Raw genomic sequence first — 22,354 nt, forward strand, 5'->3', positions numbered from 1 at the left:
AACGTCACCATTAACCCCGATACATCTGTGCCCACCACTGAGTCTGGATAACGTCACCATTAACCCCGAGACATCTGTGCCCACCACTGAGTCTGGATAACGTCACCGTTAACCCCGAGACATCTGTGCCCACCACTGAGTCTGGATAACGTCACCGTTAACCCCGAGACATCTGTGCCCACCACTGAGTCTGGATAACGTCACCGTTAACCCCGAGACATGTGTGCCCACCACTGAGTCTGGATAACGTCACCATTAACCCCGAGACATCTGTGCCCACCACTGAGTCTGGATAACTGTCACCATTAACCCGAGACAATCTGTGCCCACCACTGAGTCTGGATAACGTCACCGTTAACCCCTGATACATCTGTGCCCACCACTGAGTCTGGATAACGTCACCATTAACCCCGATACATTGTGCCCACCACTGAGTCTGGATAACGTCACCGTTAACCCCGAGACATCTGTGCCCACCACTGAGTCTGGATAACGTCACCATTAACCCGATACATCTGTGCCCACCACTGAGTCTGGATAACGTCACCATTAATCCCGATACATCTGTGCCCACCACGGAGTCTGGATAACGTCACCATTAACCCCGAGACATCTGTGCCCACCACTGAGTCTGGATAACGTCACCATTAACCCCGAGACATCTGTGCCCACCACTGAGTCTGGATAACGTCACCATTAACCCCGAGACATCTGTGCCCACCACTGAGTCTGGATAACGTCACCATTAACCCCGAGACATCTGTGCCCACCACTGAGTCTGGATAACGTCACCATTAACCCCGATACATGTGTGCCCACCACTGAGTCTGGATAATGTCACCGTTAACCCCGATACATCTGTGCCCACCACTGAGTCTGGATAACGTCACCATTAACCCCGATACATGTGTGCCCACCACTGAGTCTGGATAACGTCACCATTAACCCTGATAAATGTGTGCCCACCACTGAGTCTGGATAACGTCACCATTAACCCCGATACATGTGTGCCCACCACTGAGTCTGGATAACGTCACCATTAACCCTGATAAATGTGTGCCCACCACTGAGTCTGGATAACGTCACCATTAACCCCTGATAAATGTGTGCCCACCACTGAGTCTGGATAACGTCACCGTTAACCCCGATACATCTGTGCCCACCACTGAGTCTGGATAACGTCACCGTTAACCCCGATACATCTGTGCCCACCACTGAGTCTGGATAACGTCACCGTTAACCCCGATACATCTGTGCCCACCACTGAGTCTGGATAACGTCACCGTTAACCCCGAGACATCTGTGCCCACCACTGAGTCTGGATAACGTCACAGTTAACCCCGATACATCTGTGCCCACCACTGAGTCTGGATAATGTCACCGTTAACCCCGAGACATCTGTGCCCACCACTGAGTCTGGATAACGTCACCGTTAACCCCGAGACATCTGTGCCCACCACTGAGTCTGGATAACGTCACCATTAACCCCGATACATGTGTGCCCACCACTGAGTCTGGATAACGTCACCATTAACCCCGATACATCTGTGCCCACCACTGAGTCTGGATAACGTCACAGTTAACCCCGATACATCTGTGCCCACCACTGAGTCTGGATAACGTCACCATTAACCCTGATAAATGTCTGCCTTCCATAGCACAAACCTCAGCACTATGACCTTTTCCTAGGTTCTGCTCCAGGAATCGCATGACCCCCGCTTCCTTTTTCAGGGGTCTTGCAGGGCTTGGGTTGCGTTTCCTTCTCCCTTGGGTGCTAGGTCTGGTTCTGTTCGCCTAGGAGTAGTAGTGCTCGGATCCACCCCCTGGGTGAAAGCTGAGTGGGGTCAGTAGGGTTGGGGATGACACTTTCTGCTTAATTTGCTGGGAACAGTAGTGCGGCCTAAAAGGAAGACAAAATGAATTTGCAGAGAGCGGTGGTAAAGGTACATCCAGCTCCCTGCAGGAGGCGGCCCGGGTCAGCAACATTTATCAGGGTCACGACTTGCTGGAGGTCACTTGGCTACACTTCCCATCCAAGCACAAAATGGTATGAAACATTCTCCCTGCGGAGGTGAGAGATGTGTAATTTGATATTTAATATTCTGCTGTTCATGCCCACGCATCAAAGGGTCCCTGCCTGCTGATATCTTCTGTATTGAAGGCCATCAAACAATTTGTGGGGCTTCATGCACCGTCACCTTCCTGCAGACTGGAAAAGCAGCCGATGGCAAAGTCCTTCCTTCCCTGCTGTGCTCTTCCATCTTCCCCCACCACAGGTTCCTCTCCCACTCCCCTCCTGTTCTTCTTTCCTGCATCTGCCTAGGGACCGGTTCAGACTGAAGTCAGCAGAGGGAGGGGATAGAAGATTTACCCAGGGAGGGAGAGAAACAGGCACTGGTGTGTGGGAAAGGAATGTAAATTACCGAGTCCACCGAGTACAGAGACTTAGCAATTTCCTACTTGTGAGGGTTTTGCGGAACATTTTGGAAAAAAGATTGAAGATATTAGGGCAGGGGCAAACCTAGAATAATTGGCACCTGGGGTGGATACTTCTTTGGCACCCCCAGTATATAATTTTAAAATTTTCTAAACATCAATAAAATATTTCAAAACAGCAGACACATTAAATAAAACCCAATAATTAAAACTAATAAGGATTTTAAAACTCTCCCGCTCTCCATATCTGTTTTCCTAAGATTGTTGTAGACGGGGGGCACACATACACACACATGTACACACACACAATATGCTCCCTTTCTCATACACACACATACATGCTTGGTGAGTGACAGAGGGTGCATGTGTAAGACACACACACACACACACAAACTTTCTCTGTAACTCTCACACACAGACATGCTTCTTCCATCTCTCTCTCACACACACACACACGCTTTCTCTGGGTCTCTCTCACACGCTAACACACACACACTTCCTCTCTCATGCACATATGCAGACAAAAACTAGAAACTACAAGCCAGATTCTGTATGTAGTGCAAAATGGAAAAGCAGAAAATCACTATTCCTCAAAACAATACAATCAAGAAATATAAATCAATCAGAAAAGTAAAACCATACTAAAAATATACATTGCAAAACATCTGATGAATAGAATAATATTCAATAATCAGAAGTTCCTGTACAAACTTTTTAAAATTTCCTAAACATCAATAAAATATTTCAAAATAGCAGACATCAAATAACACACAATAAGTAAAATTAATAAGGATTTAAAAAATCTCTCACTCTCCATATCTGTCATCCTAAGAGGGTCATTTACTAAGCATTTTTCCCACAGATATAAAATGGGAGAAAACTAAGTAAATGACCCCCTAAGATTGTTGTAGATTGGGGGCATGCATGAACACACAGATATCCTCTCTTTCATACACACACACATTCTGTGTACCTCTCTCTCACACACACACACACACACACTTTCTCTCTCTCACACACAGACATGCTTCCTACATAAGAACATAAAAAATTGCCATGCGGGGTCAGACCAAGGTTCCATCAAGCCCAGCATCCTGTTTCCAACAGAGACCAAACCAGGCCACAAGAACCTGGCAATTACCCAAACATCAAATAGATCCCATGCTACTGATGCAATTAATAGCAGTGGCTATTCCCTAAGTAAACTTGATTAATAGCAGTCAATGGACTTCTCCAAGAACTTATCCAAACCTTTTTTAAACCCAGCTACACTAACTGCACTAACCACATCCTCTGGCAACAAATTCCAGAGCTTTATTGTGCGTTGAGTGAAAAAGAATTTTCTCCGATTAGTCTTAAATGTGCTGCTTGCTAACTTCATGGAGTGCCCCCTAGTCCTTCCATTATCCTACAGTGTGAATAACCGATTCACATCTACTCGTTCAAAACCTCTTATGATCTTAAAGACCTCTATCATATCCCCCCTCAGCCGTCTCTTCTCCAAGCTGAACAGCCCTAACCTCTTCAGCCTTTCCTCATAGGGGAGCTGTTCCATTCCCCTTATTTTGGTAGCCCTTCTCTGTACCTTCTCCATCACAATTATATGTTTTTGTATGTAAACCGATCCGATATGGTTTATTTACTATGAAGGTTGGAATAAAAAAGTGTTAAATAAATAAATAAATAAATAAATATCTTTTTTGAGATGCGGCGACCAGAATTGTACACAGTATTCAAGGTGCGGTCTCACCATGGAGCGATACAGAGGCATTATGACATTTTCAGTTTTATTAACCATTCCCTTCCTAATAATTCCTAACATTTTGTTTGCTCTTTTGACCGCTGCAGCACACTGAGCCAACGATTTTAAAGTATTATCCACTATGATGCCTAGATCTTTTTCCTGGGTGGTAGCTCCTAATATGGAACCTACCACCGTGTAACTACAGCATGGGATATTTTTCCCTATATGCATCACCTTGCACTTATCCACATTAAATTTCATCTGCCATTTGGATTCCCAATCTTCCAGTCTTGCAAGGTCCTCCTGTAATGTATCACAATCCACTTGTGATTTAACTTATAGAAACATAGAAATGACGGCAGAAGAAGACCAAATGGCCCATCCAGTCTGCCCAGCAAGCTTCACACACTTTTTTCTCTCATACTTATCTGTTTCTCTTAGCTCTTGGTTCTATTTCCCTTCCACCCCTACCATTAATGTAGAAAGCAGTGATGGAGCTGCATCCAAGTGAATATCTAGCTGATAAGTTAGGGGTAGTAGGGGTAATAACCGCCGCAATAAGCAAGCTACACCCATGCTTATTTGTTTTACTCAGACTATGTTATACAGCCCTTATTGGTTGTTTTTCTTCTCCCCTGCCGTTGAAGCAGGGAGCTATGCTGGATATGCATCGAAAGTGAAGTATCAGGCACATTTGGTTTGGGGTAGTAACTGCCGTAACAAGCCAGCTACTCCCCGCTTTGTGAGTGTGAACCCTTTTTTCTTCTCCCCTGCCGTTGAAGCAGAGAGCTCTGCTGTATTTGCATAGAAATTGAAGTAACAGGCTTATTTGGTTTGGGGTAGTAACCGCCGTAACAAGCCAGCTACTCCCCCTTTGTGAGTGCAGATCCTTTATTCCACATTTCCTCTTGCTGTTGAAGCTAGAATGATGTTGGAGTCACAGTAAGCATGTGTACGTTTAGGGGCGGATTTTCAGAGCCCTGCTCGCGTAAATCCGCCCAAAACCGGGCGGATTTACGCGAGCAGGGCCCTGCGCGCCGGTGAGCCTATTTTACATAGGCTCACCGGCGCGCGCAGAACCCCGGGACTCGCGTAAGTCCCGGGGTTTTCGGAGTGGGCGTGTCGGGAGGCGTGTCGGGGGCGGGGCCGGAGCGTGCGGCGTTGCGGGGGCGTGTCGGCAGCATTTTGGGGGCGGGTATGGGGGCGTGGCTACGGCCGGGGGGCGTGGCCGCGCCCTCCGTACCCGCCCCCAGGTCGCGGCCCGGCGCGCAGGAGGCCCGCTGGCGCGCGGGGATTTACGCCTCCCTCCGGGAGGCGTAAATCCCCCGACAAAGGTAGGATGGGGGTTTAGACAGGGCCGGGCGGGTGGGTTAGGTAGGGGAAGGGAGGGGAAGGTGAGGGGAGGGCAAAGGAAAGTTCCCTCCTAGGCCGCTCCGATTTCGGAGCGGCCTAGGAGGGAATGGGGGTAGGCTGCGCGGCTCGGCGCGCGCAGGCTATACGAAATCGATAGCCTTGCGCGCGCCGATCCAGGATTTTAGCCGATACGCGCGACTACGCGCGTATCTACTAAAATCCAGCGTACTTTTGTTTGCGCCTGGAGCGCAAACAAAAGTAGGCTGTTCGCGCTCGTCTGAAAATCTACCCCTTATTGAATAAGGGTATTGTCTCCAGGCAGTAGCCATCATTCTGGCGAGTCACCCACTCTTCATTGGCGGCCTCTTGACATTCTGGCGAGTCACCCACTCTTCATTGGTGGCCTCTTGACTTTATGGATCCACAGTGTTTATCCCACTCCCCTTTGAAGTCCTTCACAGTTCTGGTCTTCACCACATCCTCCAGAAGGGCATTCCAGGCATCCACCACCCTCTCCGTGAAGAAATACTTCCTAACATTGGTTCTGAATCTTTCTCCCTGGAGCTTCAAATCGTGACCCCTGGTTCTGCTGATTTTTTTCCTACGGAAAAGGTTTGTCGTTGTCTTTGGATCATTAAAACCTTTCAAGTATCTGAAGGTCTGTATCATATCACCTCTGCTCCTCCTTTCCTCCAGGGTGTACATATTTAGATTCTTCAATCTCTCCTCGTACGTCATCTGATGAAGATCCTCCACCTTCCTGGTCGCCCTTCTCTGTACCGCTTCCATCTTGTCCTTGTCTTTTTGTAGATACGGTCTCCAGAACTGAACACAGTATTCCAGGTGAGGCCTCACCAAGGACCTGTACAAGGGAATAATCACTTCCCTTTTCTTACTCGATATTCCTCTCTCTATGCAGCCCAGCATTCTTCTGGCTTTTGCTATCGCCTTGTCGCATTGTTTCGCAGACTTCATATCATTAGACACTATCACCCCAAGGTCCCTCTCCTGCTCCGTGCACATCAGCCTTTCCCACCCCATCGAATACAGTTCATTCGGGTTTCCACTCCCCATATGCATGACTTTGCACTTCTTGGCATTGAATCTCAGCTGCCATATCTTCGACCACTCTTCCAGTTTCCTTAGATCCCGTCTCATTCTCTCCACTCCTTCCGGCGTGTCCACTCTGTTGCAGATCTTAGTGTCATCCGCGAAAAGACAAACCTTGCCTTCTATCCCGTCCGCAATGTCGCTCACAAAGATATTGAACAGGACCGGTCCCAACACCGATCCTTGCGGTACACCACTTAAAACCGCTCTCTCTTCAGAGAAGGATCCATTTACCATTACACATTGTCTTCTGTCCATCAACCAATTTGCAATCCAGGTCACCACCTCGGCACTCACTCCCAAGCTTCTCGTTTTATTCACCAGTCTCCTGTGCGGAACCGTGTCAAAAGCTTTGCTGAAATCCAAGTATATGATATCGAGCGCTCTTCCTCGATCCAATTCCTTGGTTACCCAGTCAAAAAAGTCAATCAGATTTGTCTGACAGGATCTTCCCCTGGTGAATCCATGTTGCCTCTGGTCCATCAATTCTCCGGACTGTAGATAGTTTATTTATTTTATTTATTTAGCATTTTTATATACCGACTTTCCAATAACAGAATTACTGATCAATTCGGTTTACATTTTAACAGAACAATAACATTGACAAGTAAATGTCTTACAAAGAACAGGTCGATATAACTTGGATAAGTAAATATGGGGTTAACCAGTAAAGATACATTGCCTAATATAGGTATAAGTAAAAGATACAGTGCCTAATGTAGGTTAAATAAACAGTTGCTAATTATAAGACTAGGTTATGTCTTCGACTGCCATAGATTAAGTGAGTTCTATAGATGATCTAAATAGCTCTCAGGTGGGTAATCATTGGCCGAGATGTTCCACAGGAAGCTGTTATGGGAAAGCTTGGTTGAACAACCAAGTCTTGAGTCTTTTTTTAAATGTAGATGAGCATTGCACTGCTCTGAGTTCTGGTGGGAGATAGTTCACTATTCTCTCTTTCAGCAGTGACTCCATTACTTTTCCCACCACTGAAGTGAGGCTGACTGGTCTGTAGTTGCCAGCCTCCTCCCTGTTCCCACTCTTGTGAAGCGGGACCACCACCGCTCTTCTCCAATCACTCGGCACCACTCCCGTTTCTAGGGATCTATTGAACAGGTCACACAGCGGAGCCGCCAGAACATCTCTGAGCTCCCTCAATATCCTTGGATGAATCCCATCAGGCCCCATGGCTTTGTCCACTTTCAGGTTCTACTCTGAATAATTTTGTATCATCCGCAAATTTGATATCCTCACTCGTCGTATTACTTTCCAGATCATTTATAAATATATTGAAAAGCACCGGTCCAAGTACAGATCCCTGAGGCACTCCACTGTTTACCCTTTTCCACTGAGAAAATTGACCATTTAATCCTACTCTCTGTTTCCTGTCTTTTAGCCAGTTTGCAATCCATGAAAGGACATCGCCACCTATCCCATGACTTTTTACTTTTCCTAGAAGCCTCTCATGAGGAACTTTGTCAAATGCCTTCTGAAAATCCAAGTATACTACATCTACCGGTTCACCTTTATCCACATGTTTATTAACTCCTTCAAAAAAGTGAAGCAGATTTGTGAGGCAAGACTTGCCTTGGGTAAAGCCATGCTGACTTTGTTCCATTAAACCATGTCTTTCTATATGTTCTGTGATTTTGATGTTTAGACTAGTTTCCACTATTTTCCCTTTAAGGATCGTTAAGGGTCTCCATTAGACTTAAATAATTACTGCCCAATTTCCCAACTTCTAGCTTTAAGCTAAGTGATTGAAAAATGTGTTTTGGTGCATGCTGAAGATTGTGTTGAGAATAATTTGATATTGAATAAAGCCCATAATATGGACTAACTTTTGCTATCACTAAGACTAGATAAGGGCTTGTCTGCTCTCTTGATACCTTTGCACATAGCATCTGTGTTTGACACTGTAAACCATCAGATTTTGATTTCTCAGTTGATAAGTTTTGCTGTTGGTGGAGTGGTGTTACAGTTTTGAATGATAGAAAGCAGCGGATTTCAAGAGGTCCATCTCAGTCTGCATGGAAGATAATTTCTGCATTATCTGTAGTATTATTCAATCTAGCCACTGCCATTAGCAATGGTTACATGGAATAGACTTAGTTTTTGGGTACTTGCCAGGTTCTTGTGGCCTGGATTGGCCACTGTTGGAAACAGGATGCTGGGCTTGATGGACCCTTGGTCTGACCCAGTATGGCATTTTCTTATGTTCTTATATGTGGCCCCTTCGGGCCTTTGGGCATTCACTTATATATTCCTTGTGGTTCCCTTCATCTGCTGCTTTTTGATTAGAAATTGGCTGAATAATAGAGCATTGTTGTTGAATATTAAAGAGACAAAATTTCTTTGGGTGAGTAAAGAGCCCTGTTAATAGTCAGATGAATATTCAGTATTGTGATGAGAGGTTGGCTTCACATACTGGGGTTCGGAACTTGGGTGGTTTTTTTGGATTCTCAGCTGACATTTAGGTCCCACATACAGTATCTTATTAAAAGTTCTTTTTATAGATTGAAAATGTTTAAGCCACCGAGATATTGTTTAGAACGGTTTTGCAGGCACTAGTCTTGGGGAATTCAGACTGCTGTGCTGGTCTTTTGCTTGACCTTCCAAACAAGCATCTTCGAGCTTTACAGGTGGTGCAGCTGCTAGAATAGTAAGTGGAGTCAGGTTATTTCAACATATTTCACCCGTTCTCCTTTCACTTCATTGGTTGCCAATAGGTTGGAGGAATCAGTTTAGGGTAGTTGTGATTATGCTCAAATTGTTGTAGGCGGTGTTATTTTGTATATTGTGATGCCAGTTAAGCTGGAATGTGCCAGCTAGGGACTTGAGGTCAGCTGGTTCATACCAGCTGGAGAGTTATATAAATTGCAGATCGCAGGTAAACAAGCTTTCTGATTTATTGGCCCCACGCTATGGAATGATCTTCCTTTAGAAATTAGATCTCAGAGGGATCTAAAATTGATTCGAAAGATGGTTAAGACTCATTATTTTAAAATGGCTTTTATATGGGATTTGTATATTTCCAGCTGTATTTCATGTTCATATTGTGACTGCATTGTTGTGGCTATGGTAATATTGTGGATGCATGCTATGTAATCCGCACTGGGCGATTTATGGAAGCTGCAGGGTATAAAAATGTTTTAAAAACATAAATAAATAAGGCTTGAATATGTGTGAGAGAGTAAGAAGAGAGAGGTTCAAGTGTATAAGGGGGAAGGAGAGGTAGGCAAGAATGTTAGGTGGAAGGTAGAAAGAAGTATATGGAGGTGAAGAGAAAAATGCATGAGCATGGATGGAGGAGAGAAATGCAAGACTGTGGATGGAGGAAAGGCATGAGCATGGATAGAAGAGAGAAAGGCATGAGCGCGGATGGAGGAGGAAAGACATGAGCGAGGATAGAAGAGAGAAATGCATGAGCATGGATGGAGGAAAGGCATGAGCGTGGATAGAAGAGAGAAAGGCATGAGCGCGGATGGAGGAGGAAAGGCATGAGCATGGATAGTAGAGAGAAAGGCATGAGCGTGGATGGAAGAGAGAAAGGCATGAGCATGGATAGAAGAGAGAAAGGCATGAGCGTGGATAGAAGAGAGAAAGGCATGAGCGTGGATAGTAGAGAGAAAGGCATGAGCGTGGATGGAAGAGAGAAAGGCATGAGCGTGGATGGAGGAGGAAAGGCATGAGCGTGGATAGAAGAGAGAAATGCATGAGCGTGGATGGAGGAGAGAAAGGCATGAGCGTGGATGGAGGAGAGAAAGGCATGAGCGTTGATAGAGGAGAGAAAGGCATGAGCGTGGATAGAAGAGAGAAAGGCATGAGCGTGGATAGAAGAGAGAAAGGCATGAGCGTGGATAGAAGAGAGAAAGGCATGAGCGTTGATAGAAGAGAGAAAGGCATGAGCGTTGATAGAAGAGAGAAATGCATGAGCGTTGATGGAGGAGGAAAGGCATGAGCCTTTCTCCCAGTTCTGCTACCCCTGTTAAATGTAACTGCACCTTCTGTCACCACAGTTCCAGTTTGATGTATATACTGCACTCCTGTTTTATGTAAACCAGCAAGATATGTTTTCATGATTGCCGGTATATAAAAACCTTAAATAAATAAATAAAAATAAATAAAATAAAAATGAGCGTGGATAGAAGAGAGAAATGCATGAGCATGGATGGAGGAGGAAAGGCATGAGCGTGGATAGAAGAGAGAAATGCATGAGCATGGATGGAGGAGGAAATGCTTGAGCGTGGATGGAGGAAAGGCATGAGCGTGGATAGAAGAGAGAAAGGCATGAGCGTGGATAGAAGAGAGAAAGGCTTGAGCGTGGATGGAGGAGGAAATGCATGAGCGTTGATAGAAGAGAGAAATGCATGAGCGTGGATGGAGGAGGAAAGGCATGAGCGTGGATAGAAGAGAGAAAGGCATGAGCATTGATAGAAGAGAGAAATGCATGAGCGTGGATGGAGGAGGAAAGGCATGAGCATGGATAGAAGAGAGAAATGCATGAGCGTTGATAGAAGAGAGAAATGCATGAGCATGGATAGAAGAGAGAAAGGCATGAGCGTTGATAGAAGAGAGAAATGCATGAGCGTGGATGGAGGAGGAAAGGCATGAGCATGGATAGAAGAGAGAAATGCATGAGCGTTGATAGAAGAGAGAAATGCATGAGCGTTGATAGAAGAGAGAAATGCATGAGCGTGGATGGAGGAGGAAAGGCATGAGCGTGGATAGAAGAGAGAAAGGCATGAGCATTGATAGAAGAGAGAAATGCATGAGCGTGGATGGAGGAGGAAAGGCATGAGCATGGATGGAAGAAAGAAATGCATGAGCGTTGATAGAAGAGAGAAATGCATGAGCGTGGATGGAGGAGGAAAGGCATGAGCGTGGATAGAAGAGAGAAAGGCATGAGCGTTGATAGAAGAGAGAAAGGCATGAGCATGGATAGAAGAGAGAAAGGCATGAGCGTGGATGGAAGAGAGAAATGCATGAGCGTGGATGGAGGAGGAAATGCTTGAGCGTGGATGGAGGAAAGGCATGAGCGTGGATAGAAGAGAGAAAGGCATGAGCGTGGATAGAAGAGAGAAAGGTATGAGCGTGGATGGAGGAGGAAATGCATGAGCATGGATAGAAGAGAGAAAGGCATGAGCGTGGATGGAAGAGAGAAATGCATGAGCGTGGATGGAGGAGGAAATGCATGAGCATAGAGAAAAGAAAAAGTCACAAGCAAGGGAAGAAAGTCAGGAGTGTGTGAGGGGGCAGGAGAGAAAGGCACAAGTGTGTGTGTGTGTGTAGGGGGAGGAGTGAAAGGCTTAACATGCTGGAGGCGGAGTCTCGGGTGGAGAACAGCACTCTGAGTTGGCAGCTTTCTGGCCTAGTCCCTCACTGGCTGCTTTGTCACCTGTCTTCTATGCAAGAAAAGCCCTTCCTGGACTGCACAGGGCCGCATTCGCTGCTCTTCCCTGATCCCCTCAGAAAAGAACTCTACCAGTTCTACCGCGATCTCCTCACTATCGGAACTCCTGTAGATCTCCATGTGGTCCAAAGATGACATTCTTTCCTTGCATGGAATCATGTCTCTCACTTCTCTTTACTGGAAACATTTCATGTAGAGAAAATTAAATGTAACTGCTGTTTTACCTGCTCTTCCTTCCTCTTCAAAACATAAAACCAATCCAGAACCAGGATCTGAAGCCACAGAAAACCCTAATCTGCAGCACATAGCTACACAAACTACAGTACCCACACTACTACCACCGTACACACAACCTACAGTCACCCACACCACTACCACCAAAACTACAACCTACAGTCACCCACACCACTACCTCCACAACTACAATGTAGTCACCCACATCACTACCACACAAGTACAACCTACAGTCACCCCCACCCCTACCAACACAACTACAACCTAGTCACCCACACCACTACCACCAAAACTACAACCTAGTCACCCACACCACTACCTCCACAACTACAATTATTTATTTATTTTATTTATTTATAACTTTTATATACCGGCATTCGTAAAAAAAAAAAAACATCATGTCGGTTTACAGACAACTGAGAAAGGAAATTACAATGATAGATGGAGGAAGGATAGGAAGTTAAAAGGTGACAACTTTACTGTAGAGCCAACGGGCGCCACAGTTATTAAATGAGATTACATGTGGTTAACCAGGTTGGACATAAATTAATTATATACAAGAGGCGACAGAGTGGGGGGTAGCGCGGGGTGGGGGATGAAGCGCATAGGGGAGGCGGGGTGGGGTAGGAACTGTACAAGGGGGCAGGTGGTGGCGATGGGAAGGAGAGGTGGTGACTGAATATCAGGAAGCCATAAAATGGATGGGGTGGTGAGGGAGGGAGGGTGTGTAGGGGGGCGGGGGGACACTGTACTAGGGAGAGGGAAATAATGAGTGTTGAGGAGAAGTCAAATGCTAGGGTTGAGAGGCGTTGGGATAGGCCTGTTTAAATAACCAGGTCTTGATTCCTTTTTTGAATTGATTAAGTGAAGGTTCTAGTCGGAGCTCGGTGGGGAGGGAGTTCCAAAGGGTGGGGCCGGCGATGGAGAAGGCTCTCGCTCTGGTGTTTGTGAGGTGAGCAATTTTGAGTGAAGGGGTGTGGAGGGTGCCCGCAAGGGAGTTTCTGGTAGGACGGTTGGCCTGGTGGAAGTGTGGCATATCTTCGATCCAGGGGGAGTTATTTTTATATAGCGTGTTATGTATGATAGTAAGTGTTTTGTATTGAGAGCGATAGGTGATTGGTAGCCAGTGGAGGTTTTGTAATATGGGAGTAATATGATCAGTCTTTCTTGAGTTTGTAAGGATGCGAGCCATGGCATTTTGTAAGATTTGGAGGGGTTTGATTGTGGAAGCTGGAAGGCCTATTAGCAGTGAGTTGCAATAGTCAAGTTTTGATAGTATAGTGGTTTGCATAACGGTACGGAAGTCATGTGCGTGGAGGAGAGGCTTAAGTTTTTTGAGGGTTTGGAGTTTATAGAAGCCCCCTTTTAGGAGTGATTTGATGTGGGATTTGAAGCTAAGTTGTGTATCTAAGAGAACTCCTAGATCTCTGACAGTGGACGGAGGTGTGAGATTTTGTGAAGTGTTCTGTTGCAGTTGGTGAATGGATAAGCTGGGTTGATTAGTAATAATTAGGATTTCAGTTTTTGAAGTATTGAGTGCAAGGTGTAGGTTGGAAAGGAGGGCGTTGATAGATGTGAGGCATGTCTCCCAGAAGTGCAGGGTTTCGTTGAGGGAGTTTTGGATGGGGATAAGTATTTGTACGTCGTCAGCGTACAAGAAGAATTTTAGTCCCAGTTTGGATAATAAGTGGCAAAGAGGGAGAAGGTAGATGTTAAAGAGGGTGGAGGAAAGGGAGGAGCCCTGGGGTACGCCTTGTGAAAGAGGAATGTGTGTGGATTCGGATTTATCAAGTTTGACTAAGTACTTTCTGTGGTCAAGGTAGGAGGAGAACCATGATAGGGCTGTGTTAGAGATGCCTATCTCTGCTAAGCGTGATATTAAGATTTTGTGGTTCACCGTATCAAAAGCTGCTGAGATATCTAAGAGGGCTAGAATGTATGATTGGCCGTGGTCCATGCCTTTTAGGATGGTGTCTGTTATTGCAAGTAGGAGCTTTTCCGTGCTTCGGTTTTTGCGAAAGCTGTACTGGGCGGGGTGGAGGATGTTGTTATCTTCTAGGAAGTCGGTAAGTTGTGGGTTGACCACTTTCTCCAGAATTTTAGAAATAAAAGGTAGGTTGGAGATGGGCCTGTAGTTTGCTGGATCATTTTGGTCGAGGGTGGGCTTTTTTAGTAGGGGCTTTACGATGGCGAGTTTAAGCGGGTCGGGAACCGTCCCGAAGGTAAGGGAGCAGTTTATGATATCCGCTAACGGTCTTGCTATGACGGAAGGGATAGTGAGGAGGAGTTTAGATGGGATGTTGTCGGCGATGTGGGTGGCTGGCCGCATCTTTTTTAGGATGGCGTTGACTTCCATCGTAGTGGTGAGATCAAGGGATGTGAGGTTAATGTTGTTGGTGGTGGGTGGGAGGTCGATGTGAGTGGGTTTGGGGGGGAGACGATTGAGAATGTTGGTGATTTTGTTTTTAAAGTGATCTGCTAGTTTATTGCATTTCTCTATGCTATTATCTTCCTGGGGGGAAGGAGTGGTGGACTTTGTGAGTTCTGCTACATAGGAGAATAGGGCGGTAGGGTTGAATTTGTAGCTGTGAATTTTTGCTGCATAGAAGTCACGTTTGGCGTGGAGTGTTGCTTGTCGGTATAGGTGTAGGGTGTGTTTGTAGGCTACTTTGAGTGTGGGGGTGGGTTGTTTTCGCCAGGAGCGTTCTTTGGCTCTAAGGTCTTGTTTTAATTTTTTGAGTTCACAGGTGTACCATGGTTTTCTTTCTGTTTGGTTGGGGTTTATTACTTTGTGGATGGTGGGGCAGATGTTGTTGGCTATGTCAGCAGTAAGCTTATCCCATGACAGGAGAGCATTATCTGGGTTGGTGAGGTCGAGGTTTTCACTTACGTTATTGAAGGCTTGGGAGAGTTCTTCTGAGGAGCATGGTCTATGGTAGGAAATTGTCTTTTTGTGTGATTTGGTGTTGGAGGCATTTATGTTGGTGTTGATGTTGAGCTGGGCGTTGATGAGGCAATGGTCGGACCAGGGGATGGGTGTGGTGATTGGTGCATGGGGTGTAGAGAAGCTAGTATTAGCAAAAAGGAGGTCGAGTGTGTGCCCAGCTTTGTGCGTGGGATTGGTGATGAGCTGTTTAAAGCCCAGGGCTTTGAGAGAGACAAGTAGGGTTTCGCAGGATGTGGTGAGGGGGTGGATGTCTACGTGGAGGTTGAAATCTCCGAGTATTACTGCTGGGGTGTCTGGCTTTATATTGTTAGTAATGTATTCAATGAGGGGGGACGGGTCCTGTTCCAGAATGCCGGGGGGGGGGGCGTAGATGAGGCAGACCTGCAGGGTTTTAGATTTAAAGAGCCCAATCTCGAGTCTCGGGGGGGAGGGGGAGTTGGTCTGTAGTTTGAGGTGCAGGTATTTCTTGGCGGCAAGGAGAATGCCACCTCCTCTTTTATTTTTGGGCCTAGGGATGGAGAAGATGTCGTATGTCTGTGTTGGGAGTTGGTTGATGAAGACCTGGTCTGAGTTCTTTAGCCATGATTCAGTAATGGCACAGATATCAGGGCTGGTGTCTGTGAGTAGGTCTTGTAGGATTGGTGCTTTCTTTATGATTGATTGGGCGTTGCAGAGGGTGATGGCTAGGGTGGCCAGACCCAATAGTTGTGTGAGGGGTGTGATCATGATGGGCACTAGTGATTTATGTTGTGTGAGGGTGTGATTGTGTGTTGGGTGGACAATCCTTCGCATGGGGTAGTGTATGATGGGTATAGTGGGGAGACACATTTCAGGAGGGGGGAGGTGGGTCGTTGAAAGGGTAGAGGGTGCTTGTGCTATGGGTAGCGGTTAAGATTCAAGCTCCTTTCAGTGGTCTGATAAGGAGGAGATGTAAGGCGATGGATAGGGTACTATCGTGGCAGGATGTGGTTAGTGTTTTCTGAACGAATAAAGTACAGATGGAATATGGTAAGTTACAGCGTAACAATGTAGTCACCCACATCACTACCACACAAGTACAACCTACAGTCACCCCCACCCCTACCAACACAACTACAACCTAGTCACCCACACCACTACCACCAAAACTACAACCTAGAGTCACCCACATCACTACCACACAAGTACAACCCTACAGTCACCCCCACCCACACAACTACAACTTACAGTCACCCCCACCACTACCACCACAACTACAACTTACAGTCACCCACACCACTATCACCACAACTACAACATACAGTCACCCACACCACTACCATCACTTCTACAGCCTACAGTCACCTACACCACCACCACAACTACACCCTACAGTCACCCACACCACTACCATCACACATACAACCTACAGTAACAAAAACCACCACCATCACATCTACAGCCTACAGTCACCCACACGACTACCACCACCTGCACAACCTAGTCACCCAAACCACTACCACCCATACAACCTAAAATTAACCCACACCATTACCACCGCACACACATCTTAGTCACGTACCTCACTACCACCATCTGCATATCTATCACCCACACCACTCCCACCTACATACCATTACCATCACACATACAACCTTCAGTGACTCACACTATTACCACCGCATACACAACCTAGTCACCCACACCATTACCACCACCTGCACAACCTACAGTCACGCACACCATTACCAACACCTGCACAACATTACCACCATCTGCACAAAAAGTCACCCACACCACTACCACCACACATGCAAACTACAGTCCACCACTCTGCTACCACCTGTACACCCTGCTACCCACAGCATTACCACCACCTGCACACCCTAAAGTCACCCACAACATTACCACCACCTGCACACCCTAAAGTCACCCACAACATTACCACCACCTGCACACCATATAGTCACTCACACCATTACCACCACACATACAACTTACAATCACCCACACACTACCACCTGCACAACCTACAGACACCCACACACCACCACCTGCACAACCTACAGACACCCACACCACTACCATCACTTCTACAGCCTACAGTCACCCGCACCACTACCATCATATCTACAGCTTACAGTCACCCACACGACTACCACCACCTGCACAACCCAATCACCCAAACCACTACCACCTATACAACCTAAAATTAACCCACACCATTACCACCGCACACACATCCTAGTCACGTACCTCACTACCACCATCTGCATATCTATCACCCACACCACTCCCACCTACATACCATTACCATCACACATACAACCTACAGTGACCCACACTATTACCACCGCACACACAACCTAGTCACCCACACCACTACCACCACTTGCACAACCTAGTCACCCACACCATTACCACCACCTGCACAACCTACAGTCACCCACACCATTACCACCACCTGCACAACCTGTCACCCACACCACTAGCACCACCTACACAACCTGTCACCCACACCACTCCCACCTACATACCATTACCACCACACACACAACCTACAGTGACCCACACTATTACCACCGCACACACAACCTAGTCACCCACACCACTACCACCACTTGCACAACCTAGTCACCCACACCATTACCACCACCTGCACAACCTACAGTCACCCACACCATTACCACCACCTGCACAACCTGTCACCCACACCACTAGCACCACCTACACAACCAGTCACCCACACCACTTACAGTCACCCATACCATTAGCACCATCTGCACAACCTACAGTCATCCACACCACTACCACCACCTGCACAACCTTGTCACCCACACCACTACAGCTACTTGCACAGCCTCATCACCCCACACCATTACCACTGCACACACAACCTAGTCACCCCACACCACTACCACTATCTGTACAATCTATATTCACCCACACCACTACCACCACCTGCGCCACCCTACAGGCATCTACACCACAACCTCCACTTCCACCACCTGCACAACCTACAGTCACTCACACCACTATCATCACCCACCTGCACAACCTACAGTCACCCACATCATTACCACCACCTGCACAACCTACAGTCACCCACATCACTACCACCACCTGCACAATGTAGTCACCCACAATATACCTTCCACGCTCAAAACCTACAGTCACCCACACCGCTACCACCACCTGCACAGACTGGTCACCCACACCACCTGCACAGCATACAGTCACACCACTATCATCACATGTGCACCCTACAGCCATCCACAGTGCTACCATCACATGCATAACCTACAGTCACCCACACCGCTGCCAGTACCTGCACAACCTACAGTCACCCACACCGCTGCCAGTTCCTGCACAACCTACAGTCACCCATACCGCTGCCAGTACCTGCACAACCTACAGTCACCCACACCGCTGCCAGCACAACCTACATCTGCTCTACTGTCACCACATGCACAATCTAATAACTCCACAACCTCCACTTGCATAACCTACAGTCACCCACATTGCTGCCAGCACCTGTACAACCTACATCTGCTCTACTGTCACCACATGCACAATCTAATAACTCCACAAGCTCCACTTGCATAACCTACAGCCACCCACACCACAACCTCCACCTGCACAACATACCGTCACCTATACCATTATCACCAGTCACACCACTTCCATCACATGTAGAACCTATAGCCATCCACAGCGCTACCATCACATGCACAACCTACAACCATTCTCAGCGCTACCATCAAATGCACAACCTACAGTCACCCACATCACTATCACCACCTTATCAACCTGTCACCCACATCACTATCACCACCTACACAACCTGTCACCCACATCGCTACCATGTGCACAACCTAAAAATACCCACAGCACTCTCTCCACCTGCATTACCTATTAACCCATTCCACTACCACCACCTACACAACCTACAGTCATTCACACGACTGCCACCACCTGCAGAAACTACAGCCATGCACAGCACTCCATCTGTACAACCTACAGCCAAGGACACTGCTACCACTACCCGCACAACTTACAGTCTCTCCACGACCTCCACCTACATAGCCAGTCACCCACACCACTCTCACCATCTGCACAACCTACAGTTAGCAACACTACTGCCTTAATTTTCTTATTTCCACCTTGGGACCCACACAAATTATAGATCTGCAAATGCACCTTATTCCTGTCTCTACAGTTCCCCCTGCTATTCCAGTACTGAAACACATAGAGCTCTGCCAATACACCTCATTCCTGTCCTGCAACACACTGATATTTCCATACCTAGATCCACCCCAACATACAGCTCTCTTAATTCATCCAAATCCTGCAATGCAGCATGCCCTGCTTTTCTAGTATTCAGAATTCACATAGAGCTCTGCCAATGTACCTCAGTCCTGCACTGGAGCACCTCCCGCTATTCCAGTACTGAAATCACCCACCCATGCAGCTCTACCAATGCACCTCAATCTTGCGCTGCAGCACCTCCTGCTTTTCCAATACTGAAATCACCCACCCATACAGCTCTGCCAAGGTACCTCAGTCCTGCACTGCAGCACCTCCCGCTTTTCCAGTGGTGATAGTGCCTCCCCTCACAGTTAGGCCGTTGATATATAAGTGGAGATTATACAGACCCAGCTTTTCCCTTCCCCCACTGCAGGCTGAAGGTATTCCTGGTTTTCCTGCCTTGTATGAGAGCAGGAGGATCCTCGGAACAAGCTCCCCACACACACAAATAAGGAAAGTATTTCTGAGACTCCCAAAGCCTCCGAGGTCCACATAAAGGCACATAGAGATATGCCAGAAATATACTCACACTGGAGAGTGTCCCTCGCTGTCACTTCCAGTCTCTAAAAGCACCTGAAGTCCATGCAGCCAGGAACCCGCCCTACTGCCGCAGGGAAAAAGAAGCAAGAGAGAGGGGCAGTCACGGAAGTGTCTCAGTTCCAGAGCTCTCTTTCTGGTTGCAATATCAGGGGATGGAGAGTCTCTGCTACAGAGCTCCTGGTTCAGTCCAAGAGATCCTGGTGGATGATGCTGGGGGCTGGAGGGAACATAGACAGACAGCAGAGAGAGAGGGCAGGGCTGCAAAGAGAAAGCGAACGGGTGAGAGAGCCGGAGTGTAGAGAGCAGCTGCAGAGACAGACAGAGCAGGACAGATAGAGAAAGCAGGGCTGCAGAGACAGGCAGACAGACAGAGCAGGACTGCAGCACCGCTGCAGAGAGACAGAGAGAGAGAGGGAGAGAGGGAGTAGGACTGCACCAGTGCAGAAGCAGTTAGGGGGCAAAACAGGAACAGACTAAAGGATCCAGGGCAGGCATTTTATCCTCAGGGGACAGATTGGCAAGGGTAGTGTACAGTTATATGGGGGCACTCCCCCTGCCCTCTCCCTGTGCAGCCCAGTAAGACACTGGTAGCATGCACTGGGGCACCCTGCATAGATTCCCCCAGAATTATATGGGGAATGGTTCAACCCATAGTGTAGGCTGTGCTATGTAAAGGTATGGGACAAGCAGGCTGCAGAGTCAGACAATCTCAGAGAGAGAAAGAGACTGAAGTCCCTGAAACTCCCAGCCCAGGGAGACACACTCAGCCAGTAACCATGGCAACAGCATCTGGGTCCTCACCGCATCCTACACTCCTGCTTCAGGACCAGAACCTGCTCACCCAGCACAGGTTAAATAATGCAGACAGAAAGAGAGACAAGTGAACCACAGGGCCAATGCACATCCCTTGGTGGTCCCTGCACAGACACAAACCTATGTACCCCGGGGTGGTCTCTGCAAGGACATTAACTACACCAGGGTGGTTCCTGCAGGGAGTATCCCAGAAATATCTCTCCAACAACACATACCAAACACTTCTGGGAGGTCCCTGTCGGACAGTAACATAGTAAGGACAGCAGAAAAAGACCAAATGCTCCATCCAGTCTAACCAACAATTTTCTTATGGTAGTAACTGCCGCTCCGTGCAGGTTACCCCCATGTTTCTGTTAAGGGTAGTAACTGCCGCTCCGTGCAGGTTACCCCCATGTTTCTGTTAAGGGCAGTAACTGCCGCTCCGTGCAGGTTACCCCCATGTTTCTGTTAAGGGCAGTAACTGCCGCTCCGTGCAGGTTACCCCCATGTTTCTGTTAAGGGTAGTAACTGTCGCTCCATGCAGGTTACCCCCATGTTTCTGTTAAGGGCAGTAACTGCCGCTCCGTGCAGGTTACCCCCATGTTTCTGTTAAGGGTAGTAACTGCCGCTCCGTGCAGGATACCCCCATGTTTCTGTTAAGGGCAGTAACTGCCGCTCCATGCAGGTTACCCCATGTTTCTGTTAAGGGTAGTAACTGCTGCTTTGTGCAGGTTACCCCATGTTTCTGTTAAGGGCAGTAACTGCCGCTCCATGCAGGTTACCCCCATGTTTCTGTTAAGGGCAGTAACTGCTGCTTTGTGCAGGTTACCCCCATGTTTCTGTTAAGGGCAGTAACTGCCGCTGCATGCAGGTTACCCCCATGTTTCTGTTAAGGGCAGTAACTGCCGCTCCGTGTAGGTTACCCCCATGTTTCTGTTAAGGGCAGTAACTGCCGCTCCATGCAGGTTACCCCCATGTTTCTGTTAAGGGCAGTAACTGCCGCTCCATGCAGGTTACCCCCATGTTTCTGTTAAGGGCAGTAACTGCCGCTCCGTGCAGGTTACCCCCATGTTTCTGTTAAGGGCAGTAACTGCCGGTCTGTGCAGGTTACCCCCATGTTTCTGTTAAGGGCAGTAACTGCCGCTCCGTGCAGGTCACCCCCATGTTTCTGTTAAGGGCAGTAACTGCCGCTCCATGCAGGTTACCCCCATGTTTCTGTTAAGGGCAGTAACTGCCGCTCCGTGCAGGATACCCCCATGTTTCTGTTAAGGGCAGTAACTGTCGCTCCGTGCAGGTCACCCCCATGTTTCTGTTAAGGGTAGTAACTGCTGCTCCGTGCAGGATACCCCCATGTTTCTGTTAAGGGTAGTAACTGCCGCTCCGTGCAGGTCACCCCCATGTTTCTGTTAAGGGCAGTAACTGCCGCTCCGTGCAGGATACCCCCATGTTTCTGTTAAGGGTAGTGACTGCCGCTCCGTGCAGGTTACCCCCATGTTTCTGTTAAGGGTAGTGACTGCCG

General features: G+C 47.5%; 1 protein-coding gene across 1 annotated transcript in view; it reads right to left on the minus strand.

Annotated features, from left to right (window-relative positions):
• Positions 1 to 20,382, minus strand: part of TRIM3 (tripartite motif containing 3) — a 145,970-nt gene extending 125,588 nt beyond the window's left edge. The window contains exon 1 of the mRNA XM_029601739.1: positions 20,033 to 20,382. The gene's annotated coding sequence lies outside the window, so the exon portion shown is untranslated. The remainder of the gene's footprint in view (positions 1 to 20,032) is intronic.
• Between the last annotated feature and the right edge of the window lie 1,972 nt (positions 20,383 to 22,354).

Source organism: Rhinatrema bivittatum, chromosome 5, assembly GCF_901001135.1.
Source record: "Rhinatrema bivittatum chromosome 5, aRhiBiv1.1, whole genome shotgun sequence".
In the NCBI taxonomy this organism is placed as follows: Eukaryota; Metazoa; Chordata; class Amphibia; order Gymnophiona; family Rhinatrematidae; genus Rhinatrema; species Rhinatrema bivittatum.